Consider the following 20,203-nt stretch of genomic DNA (forward strand, 5'->3'; position numbering starts at 1 on the left):
AGAGTAAGTATTAATATGTACTATTTGTATACATTTGTTAGTATGTTTTAATTATTAATGTATTATTATAAAAAGTATACAAAATATGAAAATATGTTATTATCTGTGTCACGAAAATGAATAATATTATTATATATGTAAATGAGTTTTTTTTTTTTGTATGAGTATTAAACAAATAATCTGCCGAATTTATTAAAATGTATAAACTTACAAACAGTGAGACACGAGATACATTTAATATAATATATAAATGTATATATTAATAAATAAGGCATAATAAAAATTATTTCTATTACATGAATTACATGGGATTTTATATGTATGGGTGACTGTACTTTTAAAATTAACTATTACAGAAAAAATTATGTGAAAAAAAAAATATATATATATATATATATTAGGGTGGTCCTTATATATATAGGTGATATATTTTATTAAATATAATTTATTCCGTACACACTGGATTTGTTAAGTCACATGAGAAAGTAATTTGGGTAAAATTTGGAAGGTGTTACTCAACCCCTTATGGTGCTGATTTAGGGTTGAAAAATGGCAAAAGAGGGTAGTTTAATTGTTTTACACATTTATTAAGAAAACTATAGAACTTATCATAAAAATGTATAGAACCTTAATTATAGAACTTAATAATGTCTATAAAAAATAGTAAGACAACATTTTTCCTAAATTCATTATTTTGCAAGGAAAATATTAAAAAACAAAAAAAAAATTGATTTATGTAATAATAAGCTAAGAAGCCCACTTCAAACTTTTTCAGCCGTCATACAGACATTTATTATCATTGATATAAATAGATTGCTACTCACTGGCCGGTATTTCAATAATCTACAACCGTTTATATTCTTTATATTTCAATTATTATCGTAAATATGAATTTATTTTCAGATAATAGTATACTTATTATCTGTAGACGGACGTTCATACATAAGTTGCATGCGTTACGTATTTAATCATTACGCCATTACGGTTCGACTGGCCACAAGTCACGAGCATAGTGTTAATGTTTAAAATGTCACGAAATAAAATTTTTCTGATTGGTATCATGAATAACCAAATTACAAGTAGTAAATTGCCTTTAAAACGAAACTTTTTAAGTGTTTTATACTATAATATGCGAAATGTACATTTAAATTTAAACTCGAGTGCCTTGCTAACTATCGACGAATGTTTAATATACTGGAAGAAGGCACGGATTCCAAATCAAGATCGTGATAATTGTGCAAAAAAGTTGAAAAAGTTGTATGAAGACTTACGAAGTTTAGAAAAAAATAAAACTAAAATTGGAAATTTATATTCTTTCTCATCTCTGTATTGAGGCTAATATAATCTGCTAACCATGGTGACTGATTAAATTGCAAGACTCTATAAACCTATTACAAAATGTTAGAATGATAGATCTGATATACCAATTAAATAAAATTTAAATAAAATGTACTTTTTCCACTTTAAGGCCGTTTTTGATAACCTGTTGGAGATTACGGTAGTGAAAAATGTAATTTTTTTTTTTGGTTCTAATGTTGCCATCAGTTTTTTTAGTTTTGAGCCTGGTGGTATGTTGTTTTGAGGAAGGAAAGGCAGGTCGTTGTGTTTGTTATGAAATTTTTGTGGATAGGATAAATCAACCTCGTATATTCGCCCAATAGGTGAGGTATCGGTCATATCGTTCAGCCCGTTGAGTGTTGACTTGACCCACTTGAACCCTCCATATGGCATGTACTGACTCATCGCCCATCCATACAAATAATTACCTAAAAAAGTATAATAATATTAATAAAAATAATTTTAACTCTATAAATGTATACTAACAATCATGGTAAACAAGCCATAATTTGGTATACATTTGGTCAAAATTGGGTGTTTTTTCACTATAGGCTTTCGCGTACCGCATGCTGACTTGCGTTAGACCTCCACGTATACCAATAGTAATAAAAATATTCTTATAATAATAATATTATTTTATAAAATAATGTCAATAGTTACCTTTTTTGATCATCAACAACATATCATAGTCATGAAGTAGTTCCAGCTTCATTGTACTTAGCTTCAACATCGTATCAAAAAAGAAGCCAGGACAAGTGAAGTAGAAGGTTGGGTCCAAATTATATGTAATCAAACAAAGATCTCGGAAGTTCTCAAATACATCAGCTAACAGCAAAACGTTGATTTTCAAAAAAGGTCCGAATACTCTTCAAGCGTGCGGCAATTAAAATGATTCCATACAGCTATGGCAAATTTATAATCATCCTCGTTAACGTGTTCTTCAGTCAGAGTACTAAAAAAGTGTTCTTTCTTAAGCAAATTGGTTTCCTCCAGCTTGTTCCAATTATCCGTATACTCATAAAGGTAAACTCCTTTACGAGTAACGAGTGACATGTCTTCGATTGAAAAATGTTACCTCGTCCCTCTGAATTTCTCGAGCCTTGGTGTTACTAAATTTTTGGATGAAGTCGACAATCTAGAGGCCATGAACCTATATGTGTCTAAAAACCTAATAGCAAAGTCATTGCTAATATATTTCGAAAACGAAATATATTTTTCTTCGCTATTCGGTATAACAGTAATTGATTTTGAATCTAAACAAGCTCGGTAACTATGAAATGAGCGTCATAGTTCGAAAGATTATGAAAATAATATGGTACAAATTTTGGTTGTTTGAGGCTCAAGTTACATCTCTGGCATAATGTTTGCCTGAATTTTCCATTTAAGTGGTTATGGTCTCGGATCTTTCTTTCTTTATCAACGACACACTTACATAAAGTACAGTGAACACTCATCTTATGTTTTCGCCTATCCTCTTCAGTTATAACTATTGAGGTGTTAGTCTTAAGCATTTTTTCAATTTTTTTAGCAACGTCAACGATTCTTTCTAAAAAAATGTTGGCGACTTCCTCATTGTTTTCATCTCCTCGGAAAATTATTGGTGATGATGGTATTTGAAATTGTTCCAATAACTCTACTAGTACATCTTCGTTTGCTTTAACGAGAAATCCGTAGCTTATCGGCTTATGTTTCTGTATAACCCTAGTTTTTTTCCCTCTTTGTTCGTTAGTCTTCTCAAGCAACGCTTCAAAATCGGCGTTTGTGACTATTGGGTGACGTTGAGTCTTACACCAACCTTCAAACTCTAACGTTGTACCAGGTTCAGGCATTTTAGGAAAAATAGGTTTATGTGTTCCACATATCAGTTTATGCCGATTCAGAGCTTCATGTCCGCTCAATTTGAATTTTAGCTTCTGCATGTCAAATGACGTGAAATATCTTTTGCAAAATAAAAGTTTTCCATCATAACGATTTTTCTGCGAGCTAATTAATCGTGAAAAATTTATTATATATGTAAAATGCACATTGTCCTCATCCGTAACCAGCAACAGATCAAAATGATCAGGTTTCTGATTTTCCACTACACGTAACGGAAATATTTCGTACGTAGGCAATTTAGGTGGAGGTTTGAATTTTTTCTCGAGCCCGTAAATAATTATGAAGACTGATGAATTGTTTTTTTCAAATTTTGGTATATCTGATAAAAGCGTAGGGAACGATAGGCCATCAAAGTTGTATTTTGCCTCATGAATAAAATAATTTTCACCAACACGATGTTTATTCTGACAACATGTTTTGCAAGAATTGACCATTTAAAACATCAAAGGTCGCTGTTTTGTGGATTAATTATAGCGCGTTTGTTTTTAATGAATTTTGGTAATTCTATGTATGATGACGCTGACATCGGAGAATATTTGTAAATGTCGAACAGTAAGCCGTCTATAGCCTCCAGTGTAAAGCCATTCCCTTTACTTGTGTATTGTGTCCTCTTCGCCCAACAACTTAATATACGCGGTCTCAACCATTTCTATATATATATATATATATGACTCTATGAAAATTTCTCTGGCTGATGTTTTAAACGCTCGGTTCTCGGAGGAATTTTCCACACCCGGACGACAGTAGTCGACTTCAAGTTTCAAATTAAACTTGATAGTATGATTAATAACAGTTGAGTTTAGCAAGTCAACAAGCTTGGTTTTAAGTGAGTTTAGGAAATTGGGGTAGTTTTGGTAGTTGTTAATATTTTTCGCGTAATACCACACAATTTTTTTATTTCCTGATATTTCCGTGAAGCCAGGAGATTGGACGAGTTCCATGCGTGCTTTCTTCGCTCTTACAGCCAATGGAGTATTCGTGGTAGATAAACGTTTACCAATCACCATAGTGGTGTAAGAATCTTTAAGAAAAATCCTAATATTAATATGTGTTTATATGCTATAGAAAGTTATTTTAAAAATGTTATTGATGTAATTAAAACATGCTGTTGCTGGCATATATTGAAAAATAAAACTAATGTGTACCCATTTAAAATAAATTGCCAATACGGATGAATAAACATATGTTTTAAAACTAAAATAGGTTATAATAAATCGCATTATTCTTTGTCTAAATCTTATACGACTTTTTATAATACAAATGTAATGTAACGTTTATAATCAAATATACTAACATACAAAAACTTTTAAAATAAGCAAAGAAAACTAACCAGTTATAGTATTCGCCAACTCTTGGTTTTCAAACTCTTCCAAGGCCATCATACAAATTTCGTCATTATCGGAGGCTAAATCGCTGGATGCCGTATTTGACGGCCCAGTTTGTACATTCGGTGGATCAAAGTGTGAAGCTATCTGTACGGTACCTTGTTGGGTTGGGCGCTATGACATGGTGATGGGTGGGTGGTTAGGACGGCTGAGCGGTGGTGGCGGGGTTACCGCGGCGATGAGATGGTGTCAAATATCTGCGCTACCACACACGGGTGGCAATTTGACGATGGCTACTTAATCATTATATAGTATATAAATTCATTGATCTAAGTAATTATATGTGTGAGTGCGTGTATAAATCATGCATGTATGTTTGTTATTTATTACAATTTTCTCACAATTTCTAACCTAATCTACAAGCCGTCAGCTGAACAATAATTAAATCATTTAATAATCGATGTAACAAATTTATTATTATTTCGATTGAATAAAATGGTTAGTATTCAAAAAATCTAAAAAAAATTATGAAAAAAAGTCATATTCTATCGAAGCGACGGTAATGAAAAATATAAGCTTATTCATTAAAATACATCGTGCCAACGTATATAAATTTGTTGTTGTATATATTGCTAGATAATACAATTTTTTTTATATATAACTGTTAAAAAAATAAAAACGCAAGGTAGCTATGAGATGGCGACGGGCGATGCCAGCAAGACTAGGTTGATCATAACGGCATCATTGGAGGGGAGTCGTGGTGGCAAGACTAGGTGGCGGACCAGGACTAGGTGTTAGAACTTTCTATTTTATCCTATTTGTGTTGTATTGACCTATTACTATTGAACCATCGATAATATTATATTCTGTATTTTAATAGCAGTAACATCTCTGTATATTAGTAGCTCACATATTTTTGGTTTTATTATAGGTACCTAAGAAATACTATATATTTTATAAAATGTTTATAAACATAATAAATGATAACAATAAAATAATAATTAAATATTAAATATTCTAGAAATCAAATATGATTTCTTCAATTTTGCCAAAAAACAAGAATATGATAAGAATGGTAAGTAACTATTATTGGGTATAATTCATAATTTATACAAACAATTAAATTAATTCATCCCATTAATTGCATAATATCTAATACATGTTTTTTACATTTTTTTTTTTATAATACGAAACATGTAAAACAATTATGTCATCCACCAAATTAATATCTTTATTTTTAATTTATTACAGATCCTCCTAAGTCTCCGGAAGATTATTGTTCTGGTATTATCAGTGAGAAAAAAATAAATATATATTTTATATATTTTAGAAATGTAAAATTTTCTGGTATAATAAATTCTAAGTCGTATGTCTTAGATAATATTATATACCTTAAATGATATAAATAGATTTGAGGAACATTTATAAGAAAATAACTTGATATTAATCTAAAAACTTTTAAAATACTATTTCACTTGTGTTGAGATTTAAAAAATTTCCATATTTAACTAATTTTATAAATAATTTTTATCATAACTTTATTATTATTTATTATACTTAACTATTATATTATAACCTAATTTAATATTTTTTAAAAACTGTTACGGAAGCACATACTTTGCTTATTGAAAGTGCTTTGATATTTGATATTCAATATCAAATTTAAAAGTGTTTGATTTTACAAAATAAACTGGATTTAGTTTTCGATGAAAAATATTCAATTTTTTCAATTTAAAATTTAATTTAGATGCTCTTAAAGCGTTGTAAGAATATATTTTCGTAAAAATTTATTGACAATTCTTTTTGAATATTAATATTTATCACAAATCAGAGCATTGTATTTAAAAAGCAAATACCTATTTGAAATATCAGGTTCGAAGGTTGGATGTTGTAAGATTGTAATATTTTAAATTACATTGTACCTATATAAGATATCAACTATACATTTTCAAGAATTTCAATCATTTATTTTGTGTCAAAATTTAATTTTTAACAATTATTGACAATTACATTCTTCATAATTTTCGGTCTCAATGATTATACTGACAATCATAGCATATGCCATTTCTTTTTATGACTTGTTAACCCTTATGGTTAATAAATATCTGATTTCAGCGACCTCGTATCAATTATCACTATATTACCATAAATGTTGTTTTTTTTCCATTTTCCTAAACAAACCTAACACGTAATACCATGGCAACCAAATACCTAGGTAAAAATATGATCTAGACTTTAAATTCAATAACCATATCATAAGCCTAATAAAACTTCTGAAATAAGGGGTATGCTGTATCCGCAGGTTAATAACTGCAATCTGATACCCACAGCGGCCAAAATTACACCTGTTAGGTACGTCACTGTAAATAGGTACATCTAGTCACACTCAAGCATCACCACCCGCATTCGATCGCTTACTTAAGCCTGGCCTTAGCGGTAAAGATGGCTTAATGGCTTATTCATCCCACATTACTATTTATAAATAATTAATTTTATATGTAAAATATAATATGACGGAATGCTATTATAAATAGAAGTTATTGTTTAACGAGGCAGTAGGCCGCTACAGACGTTACTGTTTCAACATCCACGCCCTCGGTTGAGGAAGCGCAAACCCAATTATAACAAGAGATATCCGACACTCGATTGGGCTCTTATATACAATCATCATTCATCAGTAATATTTTGAAAATGATACAATGTTCAGGAAATACTTATACAAATATTATGAAAAAATACAAGTTTCTAATATTATTTTTTAAACTTTATAATATATAAACTAAATCCAATTTTTACCAGAAATCGCTTTCAAAGTCGTATATCAAAGTATTTGTTCTATTTTAGAATATATACACATTTTCTGGAATTAAATATATTTCCTATCATACGCTTTATACTTTTAACTGTCAATCATTATAAAAACGCGACTTGAATACATAAAATAATCTTAATATGTTTGTAATTAAAATTAACCATAATAGCTAATTTACAAGGCTGGGCAAGTTAACGATTTTTTTTAACTCGTTAAGTTGAGTTATTTTATAATAATAAAGTTAAATTAAGTTAAAAGTTACTCATATTTTTTTCGTTAACTCGTTAAGTTAGAAATTAATTTTAAAACAAAAAGTAACTTCACTTCGTTTAAAGTTAAAATTTTCTAATTTACAAAAATAAAAAATGCCAGACACATAATATTGTTTTTTTTACGCTCAAGAAAATTACCAGGGAAATTTAAAATGATACATCAAAGTACCAACTAGCTACCGATAAACCTGATTTTCTTAAGTAAATCCTAAAATTTTGAATTATTCTTGCATTATTTTTCAGACAAAAATTAACTTAATTTAGATAGTTTTGAATAAAATTAACTTGAAGTTAACACGTCAATCTTAAAAAAAAGTAACTTACTAAGTTAAAAGTTAATTTTATAAAAAGTAACGAGTTAATTAACTTAACGTTTTAACTTAATTTTAATTTTTAATTCGTTAATGCCCAGCCTTGCTAATTTATATAAACTTGTAATAATTTAAAATTATAAAATATTTTATTGAAATTATATAGCTATTATCAAGAGTAAGGCCACAAATTTACTTATTATTATCGTCATTAGTAAACCTATTGTTTAATAATTAATACTTACGATAATAGATTTATAAATATTTATTGTATAATCAGTTTAAAAATTATAATAACTTAATTTAAAAATATATAATAAAATTTTTGTATTTTTAAGATAAAATGTCCTGTTGCTAATAGTAGATAATGAGAAATAATGACTTACCGTGGCCACATTCATGTAATACAAAAATATCAAAAACTTTTTTTTTGTTATTCGTTTGAATAGTGTTATTTTGATTAAATAAATACATAAATACGCTGTAGATGTAGACTTAAACAATTTCATCACACATAAATTGAATATGATTGATATTTTTCATAAATGGCATTAGAGTAGTTAGAATATTTTGAAAATTATATCTCAATAAAAAACTTGTTTGAAAGACGAAAGAATGAAGATTCTAATAATGTTATACAACTTTAAAATATATCATTTATATTTAATTTCTTACCAGAAATCTCTCTCAAACTCGAGTATCAAAATATTTTTTTCTATTTTAAAGTGTTATTTTGTATATTTGTGCCCAAAAATAATTAGATAATAGTAAATATATTAATCGTTCTCCTTAAAATCTACAAAAAAGATTTTTTTTTTTTTTTTATTGTAGAATTTTAATAGTTATTAAACAGACACTCATTAACTAATTACGTTTGCTCATTCACAGATATTAAAGGTAAGCACAAAATATTACCTTTAGTATGCTATTTTACATATTCTAAAAATTTATAAAAAATTATTTACCTATTTCAATTATATAGTTATATTTAATTTAATATTATTCAGTTGACACTTAAAGAATAAGTTATAAGTTTATAACCACAAGTATTGATACTGTGAATAATGAATATAGATTAAATGTATTAGAATATATTACTATGTAATTCTGAAAATATTAGTTTGATTTACTATATTGTTTATTATTTTTAGCATGCACAAGTACAATATACAATTTATTTTATATTAAATATTTTTCAATTTTACGAGCAATGATGTGAAAGTTGTTTTTATTATTTTTAATGAATCATATGGGTCTTTTGAAATTTGTTTTAAATCAGCTATTGTTAAAATAAGAGCGTTATCTAAAAATATATTTATATATATAATAGTTACAAATTTACAGTGGGTACATATATTACTATAATAGTTTATTTAATTAGTTTTTATTTGGAACTTCAATAGATATAAAGAATTTACCTTCAAATATCATACAATTTTCACTTTTAGGAAGCTTAATCAATGAAAATACTGAAAGCATTCTATAGAGTTGGAGAAAAGAAGGATAAGACGGATGGCCGTTTGAATCGGCTACTTGTCATATAATAACAAAAATTTCTGGAATATAAATATTGGTTTTTATGAAAATATTATTTTTATAATCAAGATAATTTGTGTATACCCATAATAATATTTAATTTAAATAATATTTACTTCCAAACAATCTTGGTTAAATTTAGATGTCAATACATATGCCACATATTTTTCATTCAGCAGATAATTAATTGCATCTAGTGTTGATTAAAAGTTACTTTCAAACCATCAGCAGTATTTGAAGTTAAAAAATCTTTTTTTTTCAATATAATTATTATTTGAATTTGATTCCCAATTGTTTATCCAGTCTAATGCTTCTTTCAACACCTAAAAATGGATAATGACATTAGATGCTGCAAATAGCAAAATTCAAACTTATTGGAATAGTATCTTTAAAAAATCTAAGCTTTTTCAAACATATCTAAAATATATGAATTGGTATGAGTATTTTGCAGAAAACTGAAAAATATAATAAATATATAAGCTAATAATTTTATATAATTATACTTACTGTATACTTGCTAAATCCTGTACCAGATTCCCAAGTATCAATTACGTCCTGTTTTTTGAAATGGTAACGGTAGAATTAGTTTTAAAACTAACTTTTAAAACTTTTTCCCATTCATCCCTTAAAGGAAAAGTTTTAGGAACACCAAATAAACTAATTTTTAAGTCCTTATAAGGACACAAAGGTACACAATAAACCATTTTTATTATACAGTAAGTATACACAAATAATCTAAATAATGATATTAAATTTATTATTAAAGTTTCCATTAAAAAATATCTGATGATAAATTTGTTTAAAGTATTATTGTATTATATTTTTCAGTTTTAGGCGGGTAAAATCAGTCCTCATAATATTTATTTTCTCCGCTATAAACTCTACGTTTTTAAAAACAGCTGATTTATATTTTCATATTGGAGGTCGTATGATAAGCCATTTTACTATAGTCCACGGTCTTAATATAAGACCGTGCTATAGTCGATGGGCAACTATCAGTAACGCAATTATCGGGAGTGTTGGGTGTGTATTCACAGGGGCCCCCGGTTTTGAGGGGCCTCTAAATTAAAAAACTGATGTACGATATTCCTTTACTATAATCTGTAATATATACATATTATAATATTTGTTTTAATATAATAAATAATTATGTCTTTACTCTTTTGAGTTAGAGAATAATTCAAATTACGAGTACCTATGTGAGAAAGCAGTTAGGTGTGTCATAATACAGTATAAGTCTGAAATACGGGTATAGAGTTAGAGTATACACTATAATTGAAAATTTGAAACTTCTTTTATTATTTGTATAATAATATCATGTATTGATTATGTTGGTGTGTGTACTGTGTGGTGTGTAAGTCATAACTCGTGACAATATTACCTATGTGTCTGACAATAATAAGACAAAAGCTATCTATCTATAGAATTTTTGTATTTCTAGGTATTTAATAATAATGAATTGGATACGAACAAAATCATTAATGATTTTGCTGCCGTAAAAACAAGAAGAGTTAATTTTTATGTTTGATTTTATATAAAAACAATTTTAACTAATAAAAATTAATATAATTAATTAATTAATACTATGACATGTGAGAAAACAATATTTTAAAAGTTATAAAAGGTATGACTGTTTTTGATTTTTATTATTCGGTAAGGGCCCGGGTTTTGACATTTTCACATAGGTCCCTTATTATCAAGTTGCGTCACTGGCAACCATACTATCTTAAATCATGATTGACATACGTTCATAAATAATATAATTTTAATGAAAATCGAATGCAGTCATTAACAGGTTTGCATACAATGAAAGCATTCTTTCACACCAATGCTTAAGAAAGACCGTATGGTATGATTGACAATTGTAAAATAATAATTAAATCAATTTTTAACAGAATCGATAAAACAATCATTTTTTTGGCGTAAGTATAATTTAAGTAGTTTACTGATTTCTTATACAAATTTCAAGTTTAATACAACTGAACTGCCTATTTTATACTACTGAAAAATAATAACTGTATGTACCTAACCATGTATGGTATTAGACATTTTATAATATGTTTAAATTGTGTCATTGTTTCTCACAAATTTACAAATTTCAGTTTTACCTACATTTTTTTTAACTATTTTGGGCTAAAAATGTGGTGTTTTTACGGTGTTTAATGGTCTTTTTATTATTATCTTTGAATAAATTTTTACTTAATAAAATCCTTTATAAATATTACATAAAATTATCCATGCATTATCGATAGTAAAAAAAAATAGATTACCTTTGTTAAATTATACGTATAGGGTAGGCTGTTATAAAATGCTAACATTTTAGGTACCTAGGTACCTATACAATAATAATCGGAATAATACTAAAATCGAATTAAATATTTTAAAGAAAAAAAATACAATTTTGAGCATGAAATTGGATAATACCTAGCGGAAAGCATAGTATACTACTTTTGGAAAAATTATTAACCTTGCCATTTACACAAAGCATTCACTGGATTGACTCACTTAATTGGCTTAAAAATAATGTCTGAGCCAGTCACATTAACCTAATATTTAATTTAAAATCTAATAGATTCTATTAGACTTTTATAGGTTTATTATTAATTATTTTGTATTTATTAGCAAATCAATACAACAATATCGTGATCATATTTAATTACGGTAAAAAATAATAATTATATCATTTTATATTTTTATAGTGTATAATATAATTTTGTTTGAAATAATCATACTTACTACTTTAAATCATAAGGAACAATTTGTTTAGGCATAGCAAAACAGTTAATTTAATTTATTTTAATTTAATTTATTAGAGAATAAAGGTGTATGGAGAAAAGGTAATAATAAAAATTTTAAATTTATAAAATAATAACCTTATGTATACTATTTTTAGTATTATGGTGAATTGATAACATTAGAATTAAAAATAATATTTAGTTCTAAGCAGTAGGTATATTTATTAAAGTATATTTTCATTATTACAGATACCTATAAGGAGATCATTGATAGATTTTCAGGTAATTTTTATTTTAATATAATTTTATTCAAGATTAAATTTTAAAATAATATAGAGAATGTATTTTAATATAACTCAATTAAAATGTTTATAATTTTGTAATTGAGGTTTATTGATCATAATATGTGTTGTGTATTGCGTTCTACTCCATTATGATAATCAGTAGTGTATTACTTAAAATTTAAGGTCTTACATCGATTTGCCTAATAATGGAAAAGTTAATTAATTAAAACTATAAATAAAACACACACTTACCTCGTAAATATATAATATAATATAAATATATATAATCACTATTATAGTGTAATTCATAAACAAAAAATTAACGTCTATTTTATTGAGCATAATATTTTGAATAACAAATATTTAATCTAAAAATAAAATAAAAAATGGAATATAATTAAATTTAATTTCACTATTCAAAGTACGTACCTAATTATTATATGATTCTTTGTTTTAGATTTTCAAAAGATGTACTATGATTATCTCAATGATCATTTACAAAAAATGAAGGATCGTACGTATTCTTTTGACAAATAATTAATAATATTTATTTGTTTACTATTAAATAAAAAAATAATGGTACAATATATCTCTTTATTGATATTAATTTAAATCTACCTATAATAAATCATCTCTATGAAAGTATATAGTTATTGTTTTTACGTAGAGTATATATAATATATTATATGACAAAATATTAATTTTAATTTTCTTAAAAAGTACCCGATGTAATTTACGATTCTGTGACAAGCATGCGATTTAGAAACACACCTGAAAATTTTTTCAAAATAATGTTTTTCATAATTGAATAGGAAACTACAAGATATACTTAATGCTTTCAACATTAAAAAAATAAGGACTACTCATATTTTATTGGTTAATTTCTGAGTTATTTTTAGCTAAATAACTAAAACATTTTAATAATTATAGAGGCTATAAAATTTAATATTGTTTTTTATTATTATTTGCAGTAGCAAAAGATTTGGGCATTAGAGAATGGTGTAAAGTTCAATTTAAACCCACCGATCAATTATTTAATACATTTAAAATAAAAAAAAATGATGTTTTACCATCGAAAATTGTCAAGAACTAGTTATATTGTAATTGTATTAATCTATTACCTTTTATTGTATTTTAAAATATATAACATTAAGAAAAAAATTAGTGAATTCAATCCTGGTGTGTATTAAGTATGCTTCAAGTATAATAATGGTTAAAATAAATTATATATTTACTGTGAGTATTCAATTCAAATATATAATATTTAGAATAGGAATTAAATGATTAAAATAATACGTCCTTAAAAATCAAAAAAAAATCCTAGAAACACACTGCTGTGTAGTGTTAAAATTAAAGTTTTTTGAATAATATTAAAAGAACAGGAACCATCAAGGTTAATCGAGGATAAATTGTTATATACTTTACATCAGCGGTTCCCAACCCATGGGCCGTGGGCAACGTAGAACTGGGCCGTAGACCATATAATATTAACATTGATAATGTATTTATTTAAAATAATATTATTGTATATTTTTATTATATACCTAATAATATTTATAATATTAATAATATTATACATAGTATATATAGGTGTCCTATGTATTCTTAGTGTGCCCCAGAGATTTTTTTACAAGTTCTGTGGTTCTCACGACGAAAAAGGTTGAGAACCGCTGCTTTACATAACCAAAATTGTCTACAAATATGAAGAAAGTACCTACTAGTAATAACAATTCAATGTTCATAAATTCTTTGCATATTATTATGTATTTTTTTATACTTTTAAGTTGCTATAAGAAACACTTATATGGAACCTATCGTAGACTGTAGTACATATTTAGTTAAATCACATACGTAAGTAATCAAATCATTATTATTAATTTAAGTCAGGGCTTGGAGCTTATATGATTTTTTCGGTTTCGGTTACAATTTGGTTTTTCAAAAAAAAAAAATTGATTATCAACATCATATACATTATTATCTAAAATTATAGCTTTCTTAGATTAGTTGTATATTTACTATTTTGAATTTGAAAACATCAAAACAAAATTTAAAAGAATAAGGTTTGTTGAATCGTGTTTTAAGAAGTTAAATAATAAATAATAAAAATAGCGTTATTCAATCTGCATTTCATTATTCGATATCTTAAAATAAAAATAATCAAACATTAAGTGAACGTCGGACGTCATACCCACATGTTATGTCTCCGTCTAACCAATGTAAAAGATAGCAAATTTGAGTTAAGCGGAATTAAATTTATGTTGTTAGCTATTAGTATTATATAATGCTATTAGTTAATTTACTTATTAGCTATTATCAAACTTTAAGAGGACGTTATACCATGCGGGTATTGTCTCTGTTTTTCTAATGTGTATCATAGCGAATTTTCATTCAGCAGAACACATTTTGTGATGTTAGCTTTAATATTAGAGTCAATAATTTACCTATTATCAAACTTAAAGGTAATCATGTTATCTAGGGCATCTCATAGGCTTTTATTGGTATTTTAATTTTTAAGCGAGTTACAAGCATTTTAAAGTCTTAATATTTTACATAACCATAACTTACTTAAAAATTAAGATATAAATTATAAAAAGCTTATGAGATGCCCTAGATAATATTCTTACCTTTAAATTTGACAATAGGTAAATTTATTCTGATATTAAAGCTAACATCACAAAATGTGTACTGTTGAACGAAAATTTGTTATGATCTACATTAGAAAGACAGAGACAACACATGTAGGTATAACGTCCTCTTAAGAAATAATCATAACGATGGGTTTTACAAACCCATAGCAAGGCGCTGAATAACAATAATTATTACTTATACATTTTTATTTTGGTAACTGCTCACATTTTATCTTTTTCTGGAACTGTTAGATTATAAAAAATATAAAATTATAAATGCACGTATACATTTACATCCATCAAATTTAATAAAATATTATTACTTATTACCAAAATATATAATATAGTTTAATATTTAATTGGAGCTTTTAAAACAAAAATATTCAATCCCAACAAATATTGGTTTCGGTTCCGGTTGAGGTTCCTAAGAAAATCCTAAAAGTGTTAGGGTACGGTTCCTGTTCCAATATTTTTAAAAGTTTCCGGTTAAAATATAAGTATTTTTAATTTCGGTTCCAAGCCATGAATTTTAAGTTATACCCATAATATTATTATTACTCTATTTTTATTTATGACACAACATGTTACTTGTCAGTTGATTCTGAGTTACCACAAACTATAATAAGTAATATTAAAGAATCAAATTCCGTTAAATTTCAAGAAATATTATCCTGTAAATTAACTTCAAATGAATCAAAAATAATATTAACAAACACTGCTATGAATGATTTTAATATGTACGATGACCCTGCAAATTGGCCAATTTCTATTAGCCAAGATTTAAGAACAAATATAGTAAAATTAGGTCTTAAGAGAATAATTAATTTTAATTTTCCTTCTCGTGTAACTATTTCATTTTCGAGTGAAAGAGAAGTTAATAGACGATTTTCAACCAATTTTTACTATAGAAAGTTACCTAATAGTGAAATATTTGATAAAAATTGGCTGGTATATTCGATATCTAAAGATCACGTATTTTGTTTTTGTTGTAAGTTATTTGGTCTTTCTGTCTATGGTAGCTTAAGTGGAAATAGCACAAATGATTGGAGTTGACACATTTTAGGTGCACAGAAAAGTGGTTTGATTAAAAAATTAGAATACAACAAATGTCTACCATTGATAAAACTAATTTAGAAATTATTGAAAAAGAAAAAAATACATTGGAAAAATGTTTTAAAAAAGATTATAGCAGCTATTCACTACTTAGCTAAACACAATGAGGCTTTTCGAGGTACGTCAGATGTAATATTTACAAAAAATAATGGAAAGTTCTTGGGCCTTATCGAAATGATTAGAAAATTTGACCCAGTTATGGGAGAACATTTAAATAAAATTCGTTTGTGACAATCCATTCAATAGTTACGGTGAATTATGATATTCCGCGTGACGTCACTGATTCGTTCGTCGCGGCAGCGGCCAACATACAATACACGGCAATATTTTTCCATGTTTGGTTTAACTTAAAATAACTGCTTATGAACTTGTTTTTTTCGAAGGGACTTATTAGATGAATTTAAGAGTACCTCATAATCTTTTCATTCGCATAATTATATCATATTTTGGCTTAATATTAATGAAATAATAACAATTTATTATATTATAAATTATAATTCACCACTGTCAATTCATAAAAGTACTGCTATGGGTTTATATTTAATTTTATATCATTTGATAGAAATTTATTTTTCATAACATATAGTTTTATCGTTGTATTAAAGTTATTATTATCTTTATTTATTTATCTTTAATTAATAATAATAATAATATCCTTTATTTCGTTTTAGTAGTAAGTAATAATAGTAGTAACAGTGTTTGTGTGAAATGTGAATGTGGTCCTTTCTGTTATTGTACACGATTTATTATATTATATTTTTTTTCAATGGCTCTTCAACCATATAATTTTGAACCAACAGTGGATGATCTAGGAACAGATATCCAACCACAATATTTAAATAATTTATTTTTGGAAATAGATGTTAATAGACGATCAAACTGAGACAATGAGACATGGTAAGTTAATTTTAGTTATTTCATAATATGTTTTAATCAAAATATAATATAATTATGCGAATGGAAAGATTATGAGGTACTCTTAAATTTATCTAATAAGTCCATTCGACCGCCTAGTCGAATTACGGGTCGCCGTGCGTTAGGAAAAGAATTGATTCAATTCCGAACCTGTACGGCTGTACTAATTAATACACTGACTACACCGCGTCGGCGTCGTCAGCATCAGCTCACGATCTCTGGCTTGCAAAGCCGTGCCGTTAAGATTTGGCGCCCAGGGCAAAATTAAAAATATTCGCCTCCTATTTTATTTATCATTATGCATTTCAATTTTTTTGGAGCCCCCTTTAAACCATGCGCCCGGCGTGGATGCCCCCTAGGCCCCCCTACGGCACGGCTCTGCTGGCTTGTCACCATACTTGCTATCGTATACGCGCATTACGCTCGCTATATTGTCATATACCAAAACGACAACAGAAAGCCGAATTGTAACGTCGTATCATTCGCCTCATCGTTTATGCAAAGTAAAAACGCCACAAACAGTAAGTCACATTCTAGACACCATTAGGTATAATTTGTATAGTTTTAAATAAAATAAAATTTATAAAAATATTAAGTAGGTATGAATTAAACATTTTAAATGAATATTTGTTTAATAATGCTTTTGATAAACGTTACTTAAATGAAACGCAAAAATAACTTTTTCCAGATACGATGGGTCTTTGTTTTGTTTGCGATGAAGAATTGTAAGGTGATGATTATGTATTGTTATCTACGATCCGTACACCGTATGGCAAATAAAACATTATTTACAGAAAAGATTGCCGAGGTTCTCGGAGAAGGTATTATGGTTATTTTTAACAATGATGATCACGCGTGCAAAAAATGTGCAACACATTTGAACCATATTGACAAGTTGGAAATAGATCGGAAACTTGTTAAAAATGTCATGTTGTCACATATAAGATACAAGCATGGAATATTAGTAGTTGATGACGATGTTGAGACATTTATTATACTAAAAATAATCTATCTAATAATATAGTAATTATGGGTAATAAATTTAATAGATACAAAAATACGAAAACAATATTCTAATCAGTTCAAGGTAATAATAATAATAATAATAATAATAAAGAAAATAGTCTGATTACCACATGTTGTACTACCATGTACTGCAACCAGCATAAGTTCAGAATACAAGTTTGTATCTCTTAGCATACCTAAAAACTGGAAAATAATAATTATTAACAAAATAAGGTTTATTTGTTAATAATTTATACATATACATTATTTAATGCTTATACCTCCATCTTATCTTTTTCCTGGATAAGATCCTCAAAGGTTAACAATAATACCATCTGGACTTAATACACTTTGGTATTTTAAGCAATGGTATCGTTTATGTCCAGAAAAATATTTCTGCTGATCCATTGTTAGTCTACACATAGGTATAGCAGTTCCGTCTATAAAAGCCCAGCAGTTTTAAATTGGTGCTCTTTTATTTTATATTGCCTATTACAATAATTAAATAATACAAACGTTTTAGTTACTTATACTTTTAATCCGTATTGTGCCTTATTTTTAAATAGTATTTTAATTTTGATTCATTAAGCCAAGGAAAATTATTCAAATTGTGTTAAAGATGTCCATGGTTTATTTCTATGATAGACATTACATGGTTGCTAATAGTACTTATTTGTGGAGAACTTAATCCGAACGTCCTCTCTAAGTCGCCTAACCTATTTGGATAGGTAAGACAACGAAGACAAATACATAACCCTTCTATAACTAAAATTATATGAACAAATACAACAATTTTACTTTAATCTATTGCTTAGAATAATGTACATTTGTAATTTAAAAAAAAAATAATAAAATGTATATTAATTACAATTAAGTACTTACCTGTAACACGATACCTTTGTGCAGTTTCTATTACATCAGGAATACCTAAACTTAACCTAAGCCGTTTCATATCTGGTTTTTCAAACCTGAAAAGTTGTCTACATGATTCATTACATATTTCATCGAAATTAAAATGACCATACAATGTAGATCTATAATTTATTTCATTTCGAAAAAATAGTAACTCATTTAATAAAATGTTGTGTTTTATATCTTCAGTAGTAATTTCATTTAAACAGACTAATTCTAACATTTCTTCCATATCGAATAAAAATATAAAATATATATAATAAACAATAGAATAGAAAATATATTATACTCTTAATTTAATGTATAGTTAATTAAAAATAAAATTTACCTAGTGTAAATAATATTAATAATATTTAAATAACAGTTTTTAATTTCACGTTAAAATAAACCTCACCGATTATGCAAAAACTGAAGTTTTATCAATTACGATAAAAATAAAAATGATTAGTTTAACCAAACGTTATTTTTATCGTCATGTTTAATCAGCGTTATGCAAAAACTCCCAATTAAAACTGAGCAGTATCACAAGCATCAGTACTTTCTTCAGTTGCGAAAACAATCAAATGTAGAAACTTTTTCTTTCAGTTTTAAAATCAAATTTGCTTCCAAGTGTTCGGTACGTCTAACACAGGTCGTAGCTGAGAGACTGATGTCTTCAAATTGATTTTTTTTTATATTTCATTTACAACGGCTAACATACAACGAGTCGTTAAATGCACGATTACACTTGGCTATCATTTCAGCAACTACAAAACTAGCACGTACTCCTGATCCGTTTTGATTATTTTATAATTTAAAACTATTTTGTTGATTATTTAATGAACTTTTTAAATTATTTATTTTAATTTGTCAAAGATCACCAGTGAGATTGTCAAATTTTAATTTATGCTCTGTTTCATAGTGTCGTTTAACATTATACTATTTTACAGATAAAATAGTTTTTTGGCAAATTAAACATAACAGTTTACCATTATATTTTCGATAAAAAAAAATATAAATTCGTCCGTGATTCGTTGAATGTACGACATTCATCACAAATTTTACGTTTTTTCGACATTGATAATTATTAATTTATAAAACACTTGAGCAGTTAAAATTTAAACTTCACGGTTTTTATGCGATGTCTTGGGTGTTGTACGT

The 20,203-nt window shown here is 26.9% G+C and overlaps 2 pseudogenes; both read right to left on the minus strand.

Annotated features, from left to right (window-relative positions):
* Positions 1 to 1,292: 1,292 nt before the first annotated feature.
* Positions 1,293 to 1,906, minus strand: LOC113557835 (annotated as a pseudogene).
* A 685-nt stretch (positions 1,907 to 2,591) lies between these two features.
* LOC113557836 lies at positions 2,592 to 18,438 on the minus strand (annotated as a pseudogene).
* Between the last annotated feature and the right edge of the window lie 1,765 nt (positions 18,439 to 20,203).

This window comes from Rhopalosiphum maidis, chromosome 3 (assembly GCF_003676215.2).
Source record: "Rhopalosiphum maidis isolate BTI-1 chromosome 3, ASM367621v3, whole genome shotgun sequence".
Taxonomy (NCBI): Eukaryota; Metazoa; Arthropoda; class Insecta; order Hemiptera; family Aphididae; genus Rhopalosiphum; species Rhopalosiphum maidis.